The 16068-nt window shown below is 41.5% G+C and overlaps 1 protein-coding gene across 3 annotated transcripts in view; it reads right to left on the reverse strand.

Moving 5' to 3' along the window:
• Positions 1-16068, reverse strand: part of LOC136884448 (uncharacterized) — a 115826-nt gene that overhangs the window by 16062 nt on the left and 83696 nt on the right. The window lies entirely within an intron of this gene.

Consider the following 16068-nt stretch of genomic DNA (forward strand, 5'->3'; position numbering starts at 1 on the left):
ATTATTATTTTTATTATTTTGGTAGTGGATTTACGTCGCACCGACACTGATAGATCTTATGGCGACGATGGGATAGGAAAACCCTAGGAGTTGGAAGGAAGCGGCCGTGGCCTTAATTAAGGTACATCCCTAGCATTTGCCTGGTGTGAGAATGGGAAACCACGGAAAACCAGCTTCAGGGCTGCCGACAGTGGGATTCGAACCCACTATCTCCCGGATGCAAACTCACAGCCGCGCGCCCCTAACCGCACGGCCAACTCGCCCGGTATTATTATTATTATTATTATTATTATTATTATTATTATTATTATTATTATTATTATTATTATTATTATTATTATTATTAACAAATACATCGCATTGAGAAATATACCGATGGCAATGATCAGTTAAAGTAGTTTGATTATAAACTAAAGTTAAAACATAATTACCCAACAACAAAAACAACAACTACAGGTGTACAACAAGCAATTCTACGGAAAGAAAATATTACAGGAAATAATACTAGTTTAACATTCTAAATCCAGCATAATCGTACACAAATTAACACACAACTTATGTATTTCCAGTGCTTAACTCTACGGCTTTATAATTTATTATTTTCATGTGCGTATTAATAAAGTTCAGGATTGTAAAATGGGAATTCCACCTAATCAATATTGCTTATTGAAAGTACAATGTACATGCTGGAGTCTATTATTGAAGCATCTTACATTTTTTGGTAAAAAGCTCTAAAACAACTGCAGGCAATGTATTCCAATCACCAATTCTCCGATTTACTTTCAATAATCAGTATTGATTAGTTGGACTTATCCTCATTTTTCGTCGTAACTCTACGGCTTACAATACCAACTTATAGGTTGAGCTTACTACAAGCTTAACATATTACAACACCGTCATATACAAATTCACACGTACCTTAAGTATTTCAAAATTTTACACTATGATTTACAGTAGATTGAGCGGTCCAATTGCTATTACCTTAGCATTGCAAATATACCACGTGCATAAACAAATTCACTCATACCTTAAATAGTTCAGATGCCTTAATATTACAATTCACACTGGATTGAGTGTTGCGTTAAAATATGACACCATCACACAGAAATTTACACACAATTTACAGAATGCTGGAATCTATTCTTGAAGCACCTTAATTTTTTCTGGAAAAGGCTCTAAGACAACTGAAGGGTTTATTTCCAAATTGAAGCATCTCCAAGAAACACAATTTTTCAGGAAACACCATTTTTAATTACTTGATTTCCTAATAAGATAGAAACTTCATTGTGTTTATGTAGCATCATAACTTCGAACAAAATCTGTTTGTCATGGTGGCTAAAATCTTAGTGCAAAGAATACCATAAAGTGGACGGGGGATCATGCATTTACGTCGCTTTGGAACTGAAGACTGGCTCGAAATACGAATTATGCAGAACGATGTAAGCTAGGTTTTCGTAGGTGCTCAAACATTCAAAATATAATGCTTAATACTTCACAAATACTGTATTTATTTACAATTTAAGAATTTAAAATTGGATATAATATGAATAAAAAATAAAAATGCCTACAATGTCAAAAACATACATTTAATTTAGCAAAGCCTAACATATGACTGAAAACAAACATAAAGATGATTGTCTCGTATTCTTGAACACACACTTTTTTTGGGGGGGGGGGGAAGTTTGGAAGGACCTAATGGTGCATGTATTTCACATGTTCAACACACAAAATAAATTTAAGAAAATCATTATTACATTCGAGTTAAAGGGCGTAATGTTTTTGTTTTTGTGGGTTTCAATATTCAGCAGTTGAAGTAGAAGAATGCCTTTGCTGGCGAGATGTAGTGTTTACAGTGCGCTATGTCTTCTGGTATGAGCTATATCAAATTTGTTAACTTTCATTGACCTGTCTCAGTCTCATCCTTGGCTTTGACAATATGAAAGTGACTGAGGTATGAGTGATGCTAGTAATACCATTCCTTATATAGCCAGTCCCTATTATGAATGGTGTGAAAATCTCGCTCATAGGGTCGGTTGGTGCATGCATTTCAGTGGGCTTGGCAGACTGATATGTAATAGCAACGGCTGGCCCGGTGAGGAAAGCAACGGAAAACTACCTCGCTCATCATTTCCCTAGTACGCCTCTTCAGTGACGCCGGGGCTATTTATGACAGCTGTTGGCGGAGCTGCAGAGGATCAAACCAGCCTTCGGGCTGAATACCCAACATACATACTGAAGTAGAAGAGAGCATTGTATCATAAAAGGCCGTGGTAGGATGTCCTTCACGTACACCCAGTTTATCAAGGAGGCTCTTAATATCCGTGACTTTGTCTTCTTTCAATACATTGCCCAATGGTCCTTGTTCCCCTTCAAGGAACAACAATTTCCTACCTCTTTTTAGCAGGGTGTGTTTGCACACTGCAAAACCACGAGCGAAAGAGCACAGTCCGCCACAACCAGTAAGCGGTCACGTGATATGTGGATGGCGGGCTACTGGTCATGTGGATTAGCTGACTTGCGTCACTTTGGAAATAAGTATAACTTTTGGATGCCATTTTAAGCACTATATACTCTACTTTGAAAATAAATACGTTCCCACATGATTAAGTACTATTGTGGGAATATATTTTCACGTTCAGCTCGACATCCGAAGAAAGTGGAGTGTTTTCACTTTGGAAATAAGCCCTTCAACTGCAGGAAATGTATTCCAATCACCAATTCCTCGATTTACGAACGAATGAAAATGAAAACCTACAACCTGTTTTCCAGTCATTGACCGGGTCAGGGATGTGATGAATGAAGCAGATATAGGCTATTAGTACGATGGGGTCGCCACCCCCAAAGTGATATATTAATGGCTGATAAATGCTATGAAATGAGAATGGAGAGTGTTGCTGGAATGAAAGATGACAGGGAAAACCGGAGTACCCGGAGAAAAACCTGTCCCGCCTCCGCTTTGTCCAGCACAAATCTCTCATGGAGTGACCGGGATTTGAACTACGGTGTCCAGCGGCGAGAGGCCGACGCGCTGCTTAGGAACGAATATTTACCATAATTAGTTTTTGCGATCACTTTATGCGGATGATCTGTCCTACTTATCCTACTTACGTAGCAGGTCTGTTCAGGTCAACTGCTCAACTCTCCCCAAGCAGGCTTATTCGTATAGGCATTGAGTTATACATGGCACATAACCGTGTTTGCTTCGTTCTAGTCCCCAGTATCTCCCACCCAAGTTTTCCTATCATACTTGTCACACTACTTCTAGGATTGGCACGGATCTTGTAGCATTTCGCTGTACCATCTCAAGTTCCTTAATGTGTCGTATTTGGTACGGATCCCATACGGCTGCTCCATATTCTAAGCCTTGCACCTTCGCCTGGGAACTGCTGCCCTTTAGCACCATCACCACGAAGTGTATGGACTTGTACGCTTTAGAAATTACACTTCCTACGTGGGTGTCCCATTTTAGGTCTCTTTTTACGTAGATTCTTAGGTACTTGCATGACTCACTCTCACCCAGAGCGTCCGATCCAAGACAATATTGAAAGTCCCCTTGCCTACGTTTCTTTCCCATTCTTATGAGACTGCATTTTTGAGAATTTATTTTCATGTTGTTGTCGGGTGCCCACTTATGGAATATATTTAGATCGGCTTTTAATAACCTATTATCGCCAGCATTCTGTATTTTTCTGTATATTATTGAGTCTTCTGCTAACAATCTGCATTCACTTCGAATTTCATTCGGTAGATCGTTGATAAACGCCGTAAGTAAGAGTGGCCCTATAACACTACTGCACGCTTCACTATAGGTTATAATTATCGTATAAAAAATATCACATATAGTTCAGTTATACATACTGAACTACATAACAGACTATAATTATACTCGTAGTACTCCAGAAATCTAGGATGAGGTCGTTCTAAAACTATTTTCTTCACAGACTGTGTTGGGAATGGAAACTTCCTGTTCCTGTAAAAGTGCAGGAGTTTTGTCTTGATGCTTGCAGTTCCTGAATTTAATCCTCTGCTCGTTTAGCTCGTTAATCAATCAATCAATCAATCAATCAATCAATCAATCAATCAATCAATCAATCAATCAATCAATCAATCAATCAATCAATCAATCAATCAATCAATCAATCAATCAATCAATCAATCAATCAATCAATCAATCAATCAATCAATCAATCAATCAATCAATCACCGGGCGAGTTGGCCGTGCGCGTAGAGGCGCGCGGCTGTGAGCTTGCATCCGGGAGATAGTAGGTTCGAATCCCACTATCGGCAGCCCTGAAAATGGTTTTCCGTGGTTTCCCATTTTCACACCAGGCAAATGCTGGGGCTGTACCTTAATGAAGGCCACGGCCGCTTCCTTCCAACTCCTTGTCCTTTCCTATCCCATCGTCGCCATAAGACCTATCTGTGTCGGTGCGACGTAAAGCCCCTAGCAAAAAAAAATCAATCAATCAATCAATCAATCAATCAATCAATCAATCAATCAATCAATCAATCAATCAATACTGATCTGCATTTGGGGCAGTCGCCCAGGTGACAGATAGCCCTATCTGTTGTTTTTCTAGCCTTTTCAAAAATGATTGCAAATAAATTGGAAATTTATTGAACATCTCCCTTGCATGATGATTCACAAGGCCAAAATCGTTATCGCTAGACTCTGGATTTCCATACACTGTCATATCTAAAAATATGCATGCATTCATGAACTATCATGTGAAAGAACACGCGCAATAAATTGGTAATGTAATAATTTTATTGACCTTACGTCTCACTAACTACTTTTACGGTTTTCGGAGACGCCGGGGTGCCATAATTTAGTCCCGCAGGAGTTCTTTTACATGCCAGTGAATCTACCGACACGAGACCGACGTATTTGATGATGATGCTTGTTGTTTAAAGGGGCCTAACATCGAAGGTCATCGGCCCACCGACGTATTTGAGCTCCTTCAAATACCACTGGACTGAGCCAGGATCGAACCTGCCAAGTTGGGGTCAGAGGGCCAGCGCCTCAACCGTCTGAGCCACTCAGTCTGGCACAATTAAACTGGAAAGTGCGCACTGTAAAAATCCAGTTCAACTTTTTTAGATTTTCATTTCCTTTCAAAACATTGTACAGCAACCGATTTTTTCCTAATATCTTCATTTAAGGTCATCCCTTTATCTGACAGCACACAGAAATTGATCTTTCTCAGTAGTGACAGGTTTATACTTAAATGAATACGTTTAAAACAAAGAGAGGTCAATTTTGTTCAGCTTATCTCTATCTGCCGCAGCTACTTCTCCGTGCGGTGACTGCAAGCACATTTGAATGTATTCAATAACCGCTAATGATTCGACAAGAGGGAGACCTGTAGCCTCCAACTTCGTTCTCAGCAAGTAATTGCAAAATTTTGATTTTATATAAATCAAGTCTTGCTGCTCATTCTTTCTTTTGAATTGCACGTGCGCATCTTTAATGCAAGTTTAATGCAACCGGAAAAATAATTCAGTTAAGCGACAATACGCCTAATCAAATAGCATTGATTTCATTGTTTATACAGCACATTCAACCAATTCAATAAGTTTACTATTCAACCTATAGTTCAGACTGATGATTTCCTACCTACTTAACAACAGAGGGAAGATGAGGAACAGGGAACTGTTGCTGAGATGTGTGTAAGTAGGAGAAAGGGAAAAGGTAGGAAAGGGAAATGTAGAGTAGAGGATAGGAAAAGACAGGTGGAACAGGGTCATGGGAAGGAGAAAAGGGAGGAGGAAGTAGCTTCTGCAGCTATCAGGAAAGATAGGGCTGACCAGGAGGGGAGGGGATCAAATGAGGTGGGTAGGGTTGAGGCTCTGGTCATGGGGGATTCCATCGTTAGACACGTGGGGAAAGTGTGTGGAGGAAAGGGAACTAGGGTAGAATGTTATCCAGGAATTAGGTTGAGGCAGATGTTGAGGAAAGTAGAAGAGAGGGAGGAGAGGAAGGAGAAGGTGGTAGTGTTTCACGTTGGTACCAACAACGTAAGGCAAGCTGATATAAGTACCAACATAGTTGGAGATGTGTGGGATCTGGTAAATGAAGCACGGGTGAAGTTTAAGAAAGCGGAGATTGTTATTAGTGGAATACTGTGTAGGAGGGATACTGACTGGAGGGTGATTGACGATTTAAATGAGACTATGGAGTGGGTATGTGGGAAACTGGGAGTGAAATTTCTAGATCCTAATGGGTGGGTAGGAGATAGGGATCTGCGCTCAGATGGCCTTCACTTAAACCGCAGTGGTACGTATAAGTTAGGAAATTTGTTTGGAAGGGTAAATGGGAGGTACATTCAGGGAAACAGGGTGGCCTAGGGAGCGGTGATAAGGGAACAGGGAACTGGAAATCAAGTAGGGATGACATAAAATTGTTAGTGTTGAACTGTAGAAGTATTGTAAAGAAAGGAATAGAATTAATTTAATAGATATATATTTACCAGATATTGTAATAGGAGTTGAATCATGGCTGAGAAATGATATAATGGATGCAGACATTTTCTCATGGCACTGGAGTATGTATCGTAGAGATAGGATAGGAATGGTGGAAGGTGGGGTATTCATTCTGGTGAAAGAAGAATTTGTAAGCTACGAAAAAGTTAAAGATGAGACACATGAAATTCTAGGTGTAAGGCTCATTTCTGAAGATAATAAGCAACTTGATATATTTGGAGTGTACAGACCGGGAAAGGGTAGCACTGATGCGGATTCGGAATTATTTGATAGGATAGTGGGCTATGTTGGAAACGACATGGAAAAAATGTGATTGTTGCAGGAGATCTGAATTTGCCAGGTGTCAATTGGGAAGGAAATGCGAACGACAGGAAGCATGACCAACAAATGGCAAATAAGTTAATATGGGAAGGACAGCTGATTCAGAAAGTGATGGAACCAACCAGAGGGAAAAATATCCTGGATGTGGTGCTGATAAAACCAGATGAGCTCTATAGAGAAACTGAAGTAATAGATGGTATTAGTGATCATGAAGCTGTTTTTGTGGTAGTTAAAAATAAATGTGATAGAAAGGAAGGTCTTAAAAGTAGGACTATTAGGCAGTACCATATGGCTGATAAAGCAGGCATGAGGCAGTTTCTAAAAAGTAACTATGATCGGTGGAAAACGGTAAATAAAAATGTAAACAGACTCTGGGATAATTGTTGAGGAATGCGAAAACAGGTTTGTACCTTTAAGGGTGGTAAGGAATGGTAAATACCCACTTTATTATAATAGAGAAATAAAGAGACTAAGAAGGAGGTGCAGACTGGAAAGAAATAGAGTTAGAAATGGTTGTGGAAGTAAGGAGAAATTGAAGGAACTTACTAGAAAATCGAATCTAGCAAACAAGGCAGCTAAGGATAACATGATGGCAAGCATAATTGGCAGTCGTACAAATTTTAGTGAAAAATGGAAGGGTATGTATAGGTATTTTAAGGCAGAAATAGGTTCCAAGAAGGACATTCCAGGAATAATTAATGAACAAGGAGAGTGTGTATGTGAGGATCTTCAAAAGGCAGAAGTATTCAGTCAGCAGTATGTAAAGATTGTTGGTTACAAGGATAATGTCCAGATAGAGGAGGAGACTAAGGCCAAAGGTATTAAAATTTACATATGATAACAATGACATTTACAATAAGATACAAACGTTGAAAACTAGAAAAGCGGCTGGAATTGATCGGATTTCTAGGGATATACCAAAGACAATGGGTTGGGATATAGTACCATATCTGAAGTACTTATTTGATTATTGTTTGACCGAAGGAGCTATACCAGATGAATGGAGAGTTGCTATAGTAGCTCCTGTGTATAAAGGAAAGGGTGATAGACATAAAGCTGAAAATTACAGGCCAGTAAGTTTGACGTGCATTGTATGTAAGCTTTGGGAAGGCATTCTTTCTGATTATATTAGACATGTTTGTGAAATTAATAACTGGTTCGATAGAAGGCAGTTCGTGTTTTGGAAAGGTTATTGCACTGAAACTCAACTTGTTGGATTCCAGCAAGATATAGCAGATATCTTGGATTCTGGAGGTCAAATGGACTGTATCGCGATTGACCTGTCTAAAGCATTTGATAGGGTGGATCATGGGAGACTACTGGCAAAAATGAGTGCAATTGGACTAGACAAAAGAGTGACTGAATGGGTTGCTATATTCTAGAAAACAGATCTCAGAGAATTAGAGCAGGTGCAGCTTTATCTGACCCTGTAATAATTAAGAGGGGAATTCCTCAAGGCAGTATTATCGGACCTTTATGTTTTCCTATATATATATAAATGATATGAGTAACTGGAATCGGAGGTAAGGCTTTTTGCGGATGATTTTATTCTCTGTAGAGTAATAAATAAGTTACAAGATTGTGAGCAACTGCAGCGTGACCTCGAAAATGTTGTGAGGTGGACAGCAGGCAATGGTATGTTGATAAACGGGGTTAAAAGTCAGGTTGTGAGTTTCACAAATAGGAAAAGTCCTCTCAATTTTAATTACTGCGTTGATGGGGTGAAAGTTCCTTTTGGGGAACATTGTAAGTATCTAGGTGTTAATATAAGGAAAGATCTTCATTGAGGTAATCACATAAATGGAATTGTAAATAAAGGGTACAGATCTCTGCACATGGTTATGAGGGTGTTTAGGGGTTGTAGTAAGGATGTAAAGGAGAGAGCATATAAGTCTCTGGTAGGACCCCAACTAGAGTATGGTTCCAGTGTATGGGACCCTCACCAGTGTTACCTGATTCAAGAACTGGAAAAAATCCAAAGAAAAGCAGTTCGATTTGTTCTGGGTGATTTTCGACAAAAGAGTAGCGTTACGAAAATGTTGCAATGTTTGGGTTGGGAAGAATTGAGAGAAAGAAGAAGAGCTGCTCGACTAAGTGGTATGTTCCGAGCTGTCAACGGAGAGATGGCGTTGGATGACATTAGTAGACGAATAAGTTTGAGTGGCGTTTATAAAAGTAGGAAAGATCACAATATGAAGATAAAGTTGGAATTCAAGAGGACAAATTGGGGCAAATATTCATTTATAGGAAGGGGAGTTAGGGACTGGAATAACTTACCAAGGGAGATGTTCAATAAATTTCCAATTTCTTTGAAATCATTTAGGAGAAGGCTAGGAAAACAACAGATAGGGAATCTGCCACCTGGACGACTGCCCTAAATGCAGATCAGTATTGATTGATATTGATTGATTGAACTGCTTCGAAATTATCGCAGTAAAAGATTGCAGCTTTTAGCCAGTTACCGAGCTGGTAGCTGTGCTGCTTGAGTCACGTAGCTGTCAGCTTGTATTCGGGAGAAAGTGGGTTCGAACCCCACTGTCGACAGTTCCATTTTCACACCAGGAAAATGCTGAAGCTGTACGTTAATTAAAGCTACGGTTGCTTCCTTCCTACTCCTAGCCCTTTCCTATACCATCGTCGCCATAAGATCTATCTGTATCGGTGCGACGCAAAGAGGATTGTGAAAATAAATACATAAGTAATCCAGGTATCTCATACCGTTAGAATAGATGGTGGTGGCAAATGCAAATCTGGCAAGGTCTCTCTGTATGCATCAGGAGCTTTAAGGGATGTCCTTAATATGAAAATATTGTGTCAGTATATGATTTATAATCGCCTTTAAGTACACGATTTAATTCATCACGAATTTCTTAAGGCTGACGACACGTCACCTTGTTATCTGCAGCAGTTACTTGGCAGATCACGACTCATCAGGCCTGCAACGCCATGAGGAGGTTACTAGTACCTATTTTGAAAATGTTCCAACGAGATTATAACTTAATCGTTATTGGAATGTCTATTTCATTTACATGTTTATCCTTATGTCATTATATGAGACTTTGAACCGTTAATTCCCTCCCTGCATATTCAATAACCTTAAGTTTGTCCAAGACAGATAAAGAGAGAAAGATTTCATTTTTTGCTGACTAAGAAATTAATAAATTGTTTCTACTGTACCACACATACATCTTCATTATAGGCTGTTATGCCTTTTAGCGTTCAGTCTGCAAGCCTCTATTAATTTTTACTAAACTCCTCCACAATCCTCTATTTGTAACCAGCTATGTGATCTCATTTGGTTCCATACCTCTTATCCTAACATAATTAAAATCTCATTCTAACCATCATCGCCTTGATCTTCCTCTACTTCTCTTGCCATATTACGAGGGACTGTTTCATATACATATATATACCACACAGACTGACTGGATTTATAACATTCATGAACTGTGTGAAAAATGTGTAGAATAGCAACACTGAAACAGAGGGTCCATGAGAGGTTTGAAGATAAGAGCCAAATACAGAGTTTCTCTTATAAATCCAGTCCGTCCAGCGGCGTTTCTACTCTCCGTGACATAAGCAGCTGTACGGGAGGCGTGCACATAGTTCTTACCCCTGCAAGGAGCGCATACGTGTTCGACCTAGCACCAGTGGCCAGTCTGAATTGAAGCTGTTAATATGGTGAGACAGTTATCATTGCAACATCGTATTTTCGTATGTAAAAGTTATTTTAAGTACGAGTCGGCTCGACGGGTACGCGATGCATTTGTTCAGCAATTTCCTGGTAAAGTGCCACACCTTCATGAGCACCGATTAACGTAATTGCAAATAAATTTGAAACTGCTGGCTCAGTGTTCAATAATAAACATGCGCGCACACGAACAGTTTTAACAGAGGAAAACCTAGATGACATTGGTGCGAATCTTGAACGGTCACCGAATAAATGTTCGAGTCGTTGGCTGAACGGTCAGCGTACTGGCCTTCGGTTCAGAGGGTCCCGGGTTCGATTCCCGGACGGTTTGGGGATTTTAACCTTCATTGGTTAATTCCAATGGCCTTGGGGCTGGGTGTTTGTGCTGTCTCCAACATCCCTGCAACTCACACATCACACATAACACCATCCTCCACCACAATAACACGCAGTTACCTACACATGGCAAATGCCGTCCACCCTCAATGGAGGGTCTGTCTTACAAGGGCTGCACCCAGCTAGAAATAGCCACACGAAATTATTATTATTTACCGAATAAATCACTCACAAAATTAGCACAAGTAGGCGTTTCAGTTTCTTCTGCATACAGAGCTACAAAGCTGTTACACATCAAACTGCACAGGTTTACACGGGCCCATTGTTTAAAACCTGCTGATCCAACCACAAGAGTGAGATATTGTGAGTGGTATCTTGCATCATTGAATGATCGTTTATTCGACCCACAGCTCGTGTTCTGTTCGGATGAGGCCTGGTTTAAACTTAATAGTCGTGTGAACAGTCATAACTCTTGCTATTGGTGTGCATAAAATCCTAATGGTGCCCTCATTTTGAAGGATGACACTTCGCGCGTGACGTTAGTTGGGCTGAGGCAGCTGCTGTGGCGCGGAGTACACACACCGCGCGCTCGGTCTAGATTTATAAGAGACCTTGTACATGCAAGGCAAGCAAACAAAGCTTGCAGTTGTACGTGATTTTAGATCATAGCCTTTGGACCTCCAGCTTTACGTCACTGTACATATCGTGAGCATAGTCATTGGACCTCCAGTTCTGTCTGATTGTTGATGTCGTGTTCACAGCCATGGGACCTCCAGTTTTAGGTGGCTGTTGGTATCGAGAACATGGTTGTGGGACCTCCATTTTTACCTGACTCTTGATATCGGGATCGTGGCTATGGAGCATCAAGTTTTACGTGACTGAAGGTATCGTGATTATGGTCATGTGGCTTCCATTTTACGTGTCTCTTGATATCGAGATCATGGTTATGGGGCCTCCAGTTTTACACGATTGTAGTTATCGTGATGAGGCTTCCGGTTTTGTGAGACTGCTGATATCGTAATCAAGGCCATAGGGTCTTCACTTTTGCGTGAATGTTGATATCGTGATCATGGTCAAAGTACTTCCTGTTCTGCGTCCAGTTCTACGCGAATGTTGATATTGTGATCATGGCCAAAGGGCCTCCTGTTCTGCGTCCAGTTCTACGTAACTCTTGATATCGTGATCATGGCCGAAATACCTCCTTTTCTGCGTCCAGTTCTACGTGACTTTTGATGTCGTGATCATGGCCAAAGGACCTCCTGTTCTGCGTCCAGTTCTACGTGAATGTTGATATCGTGATCATGGTCAAAGTACTTCCTGTTCTGTGTCCAGTTCTACGTGAATGTTGATATCGTGATCATGGTCAAAGTACTTCCTTTTCTGCGTCCAGTTCTACGTGACTGTTGATGTCGTGATCATGGCCAAAGGACCTCCTGTTCTGCGTCCAGTTCTACGTGACTGTTGATATCGTGATCATGGCCAAAGGACCTCCTTTTCTGCGTTCAGTTCTACGTGACTCTTGATATCGTGATCATGGCCAAAGGACCTCCTGTTCTGCGTCCAGTTCTACGTGACTCTTGATATCGTGATCATGGCCAAAGGACCTCTTGTTCTGCGTCCAGTTCTACGTGACTGTTGATATCGTGATCATGGCCAAAGGACCTCTTGTTCTGCGTCCAATTCTACGTGACTGTTGATATCGTGATCATGGCCAAGGGACCTCCTGTTCTGCGTCCAGTTCTACGTGAATGTTGATATCGTGATCATGACCAAAGGACCTCCTGTTCTGCGTCCAGTTGTGCGTGAATAATGATATCGTGATCATGGCCAAAGGACCTTCTGTTCTGCGTCCAGTTCTACGTGAATGTTGATATCGTGATCATGGCCAAAGGACCTCCTGTTCTGCGTCCAGTTCTACGTGACTGTTGATATCGTGATCATGGTCAAAGTACTTCCTGTTCTGCGTCCAGTTCTACGTAACTCTTGATATCGTGATCATGGCCAAAGGACCTCCTGTTCTGCGTCCAGTTCTACGTGACTGTTGATATCGTGATCATGGCCAAAGGACCTCCTGTTCTGCGCCCAGTTCTACGTGACTGTTGATATCGTGATCATGGCCAAAGGACCTCCTGTTCTGCGTCCAGTTCTACGTGACTGTTGATATCGTGATCATGGCCAAAGGACCTCTTGTTCTGCGTCCAGTTCTACGTGACTGTTGATATCGTGATCATGGCCAAAGGACCTCTTGTTCTCCAGTTCTACGTGACTGTTGATATCGTGATCATGACCAAAGGACCTCCTGTTCTGCGTCCAGTTGTGCGTGAATAATGATATCGTGATCATGGCCAAAGGACCTTCTGTTCTGCGTCCAGTTCTACGTGAATGTTGATATCGTGATCATGACCAAAGGACCTCCTGTTCTGCGTCCAGTTCTACGTGAATGTTGATATCCTGATCATGGCCAAAGGACCTCCTGTTCTGCGTCCAGTTCTACGTGAATGTTGATATCCTGATCATGGCCAAAGGACCTCCTGTTCTGCGTCAAGTTCTACGTGACTGTTGATATCGTGATCATGGCCAAAGGACCTCTTGTTCTGCGTCCAGTTCTACGTGAATGTTGATGTCGTGATCATGGCCAAAGGACCTCTTGTTCTGCGTCCAGTTCTACGTGACTGTTGATATCGTGATCATGGCCAAGGGACCTCCTGTTCTGCGTCCAGTTCTACGTGAATGTTGATATCGTGATCATGACCAAAGGACCTCCTGTTCTGCGTCCAGTTGTGCGTGAATAATGATATCGTGATCATGGCCAAAGGACCTCCTGTTCTGCGTCCAGTTCTACGTGAATGTTGGTATCGTGATCATGGCCATGGGTCCTTCAGTTCTACGTGGGATCATAACAGGGACGTGAATTTTCATTTCAATAATCCCAATGCGTCCGCCTCTGTGGTGTAGTAATTAGTGTGATTAGCTGCCACCCCCGGAGGCCCTGGTTCGATTCCAGGTTCTGTCAAGGAACTGTCAACTGAGTAGAGAGTGTTCAGTTCCCTCCTCAGCCATTCTCGAAGTGGTTTTCTCTAGTTTCCCTACTTTTTCTCTAAGCAGCCGGGATGGTACTTTACTTTAGGCCACGGCCGCTTCCTTCCCTCTTCCTTGTCTCTCCCTCCCTATCTTACCATTCTCCACAAGGCACCTGTTCAGCATAGCAGCTGAGGCAGTCTGGGTGAGGTACTGGTCCTCTTCCTCAGTTATATTCCCGACCAAAATTCTCATGCTCCAGGACACTGCCCTTGAGGCGGTAGAGGTGGGATACCTCGCTGAGTCCCGGGGAAAACCAACCTTGGAGGGTAAACAGATTACATTTAAACATTCTCAGTGCATTAGCCGGGATTCAAACCGTGGCTGCCTTAATGAGAAGCCATTGGCGATATCACTCGGTTATCACGCCCCTAAGCCAAATTTGTAAACATGAGGAAGCTGATAAAACATTACGTATTTTTGTCATTGTACAGGAATATTCTGTAGGGTTCTTGACATTGTTCAAACACATAATGCCTATGTGTTTGTGTGTAGTTATCCAGAGATGTTTTCATTCACCGTGAAATTCTTCAAGTTTTCATGAGCTAAAATAGAAGGGTATTTGCACCGTCACTGCGTTATAAATACTCTGTAGGTAGACTAGTCTTGAGGATGTACGTGACTAATAGGTACGATGCGGGAAGGTTGGGAATCATGACTAATTTCTGTGCTAGTCTACTCTCATAGGGGTCATGGTAGACGAGTGACGACCGGACGAATTGGCCGTGTGGTTAGGAGCGCGCAGCTGTGAGCTTGCATCCGGGAGGTAGTGGGTTCGAAACCCTACTGTCGGCAGCCCTGAAGATGGTTGATTTCCGACAAACGAGTATTGTTACAAAAATGTTGCAAAGTTTGGGATGGGAAGACTTGGGAGAAAGGAGACGAGATTGTCGAGCTGTCAGTGGAGAGATGGCCTGGAATGACATTAGTAGAAGTAGAAGTTTGAGTGGTGTTTTTACAAGTAGAAAATATCATAATATGAAGATAAAGTTGGAATTCATGAGGCCAAATTGGGGCAAAGGAAGAGGAGTTAGGGATTGGAGATATTTACCAAGGGAGATGATCAATACATTTCCAAAGTCTTTGAAATTATTTAAGGAAAGACCAGGTAAACAACAGATAGGGAATCCGCCAACTGGGCGCCAGTACTAAATGCAGATCAGTGGTGACTGAAATGAAAAAAAAAATGAAAAAAAAAAACTATTGAAATACGTGTCTGTGACTTTAATTAAGCAACCACCCCAGTATTTGCCTAGCTGTGAAAATGGAAAACCACGGGAAATCGTTTTTAAGGCTACTGACAGTAGAGTTTCATTCCACCATCTTCCGACAATCTTGGACTGCGGATTTGACAAGAGAGTGCGGTATGTGAAGTTCGCTATCAATGTGACGCGAGTGTGCCACTGTATGTTAGTTTAGCTACTTATTGCATGGAGTGAAGCTCAGTTGTTGTAAGCGGTGCAAGCAGCAGGGAAGTGAACAAATCAACCGTAAAGTGAATCGAAGGAAAATTAGAAAGTGGTAAATTCATATTAGGTATCAAAGAAGCCAGTAGGATTTTTCGTAAAAAGTTACTCAGCGCCCATTCAGGATCCTCAAATGTGTTAAGATATGTCTGTAAATTTGACCAAAACTTTTCAGTCTATAAATATTGTGAAAGAGGACAAAGACTTACAAGTTCGTGGAAATGTGTGTCAATGACTTAAGAAGACATTTTACAACTATTTAGGGCGAAATTTTTATAAATTTAAGGAACTGGGAGAGTTGGTCGTGCGGTTATGGTGGCACAGCTTTGAGCTTTCAACCGGGATATAGTGGGTTCGAACCCCACTGTCGGCAGCCCTGAAAATGGTTTTCCGTAGTTTCCCATTTTCGCATCAGACGAACGCTTGGGTTGTACCTCAATTAAGGCCACGGCTGCTCCCTTCCCCTTTCCTACGTCATTGTCGCCCCTATCTGCGTCGGTGCGACGTAAAGCAAATTGTAAATATATTTTGGGCACAAGTGGGCAACAAGAGAGCCCCCCTCCTTCAGCTAACGGCATGAGAGCTGTTAGAGCAGAGAGCAGTTGATTTCTAATAGTTTCTGCCGTAAAGACTAGATGGCGATATGCGCAGTCAAGGTGTAAGCATAGTCATAGCATTGTTCGTGACTGAGTA

The sequence above is a fragment of the Anabrus simplex genome, chromosome 1 (assembly GCF_040414725.1).
Source record: "Anabrus simplex isolate iqAnaSimp1 chromosome 1, ASM4041472v1, whole genome shotgun sequence".
Taxonomy (NCBI): domain Eukaryota; kingdom Metazoa; phylum Arthropoda; class Insecta; order Orthoptera; family Tettigoniidae; genus Anabrus; species Anabrus simplex.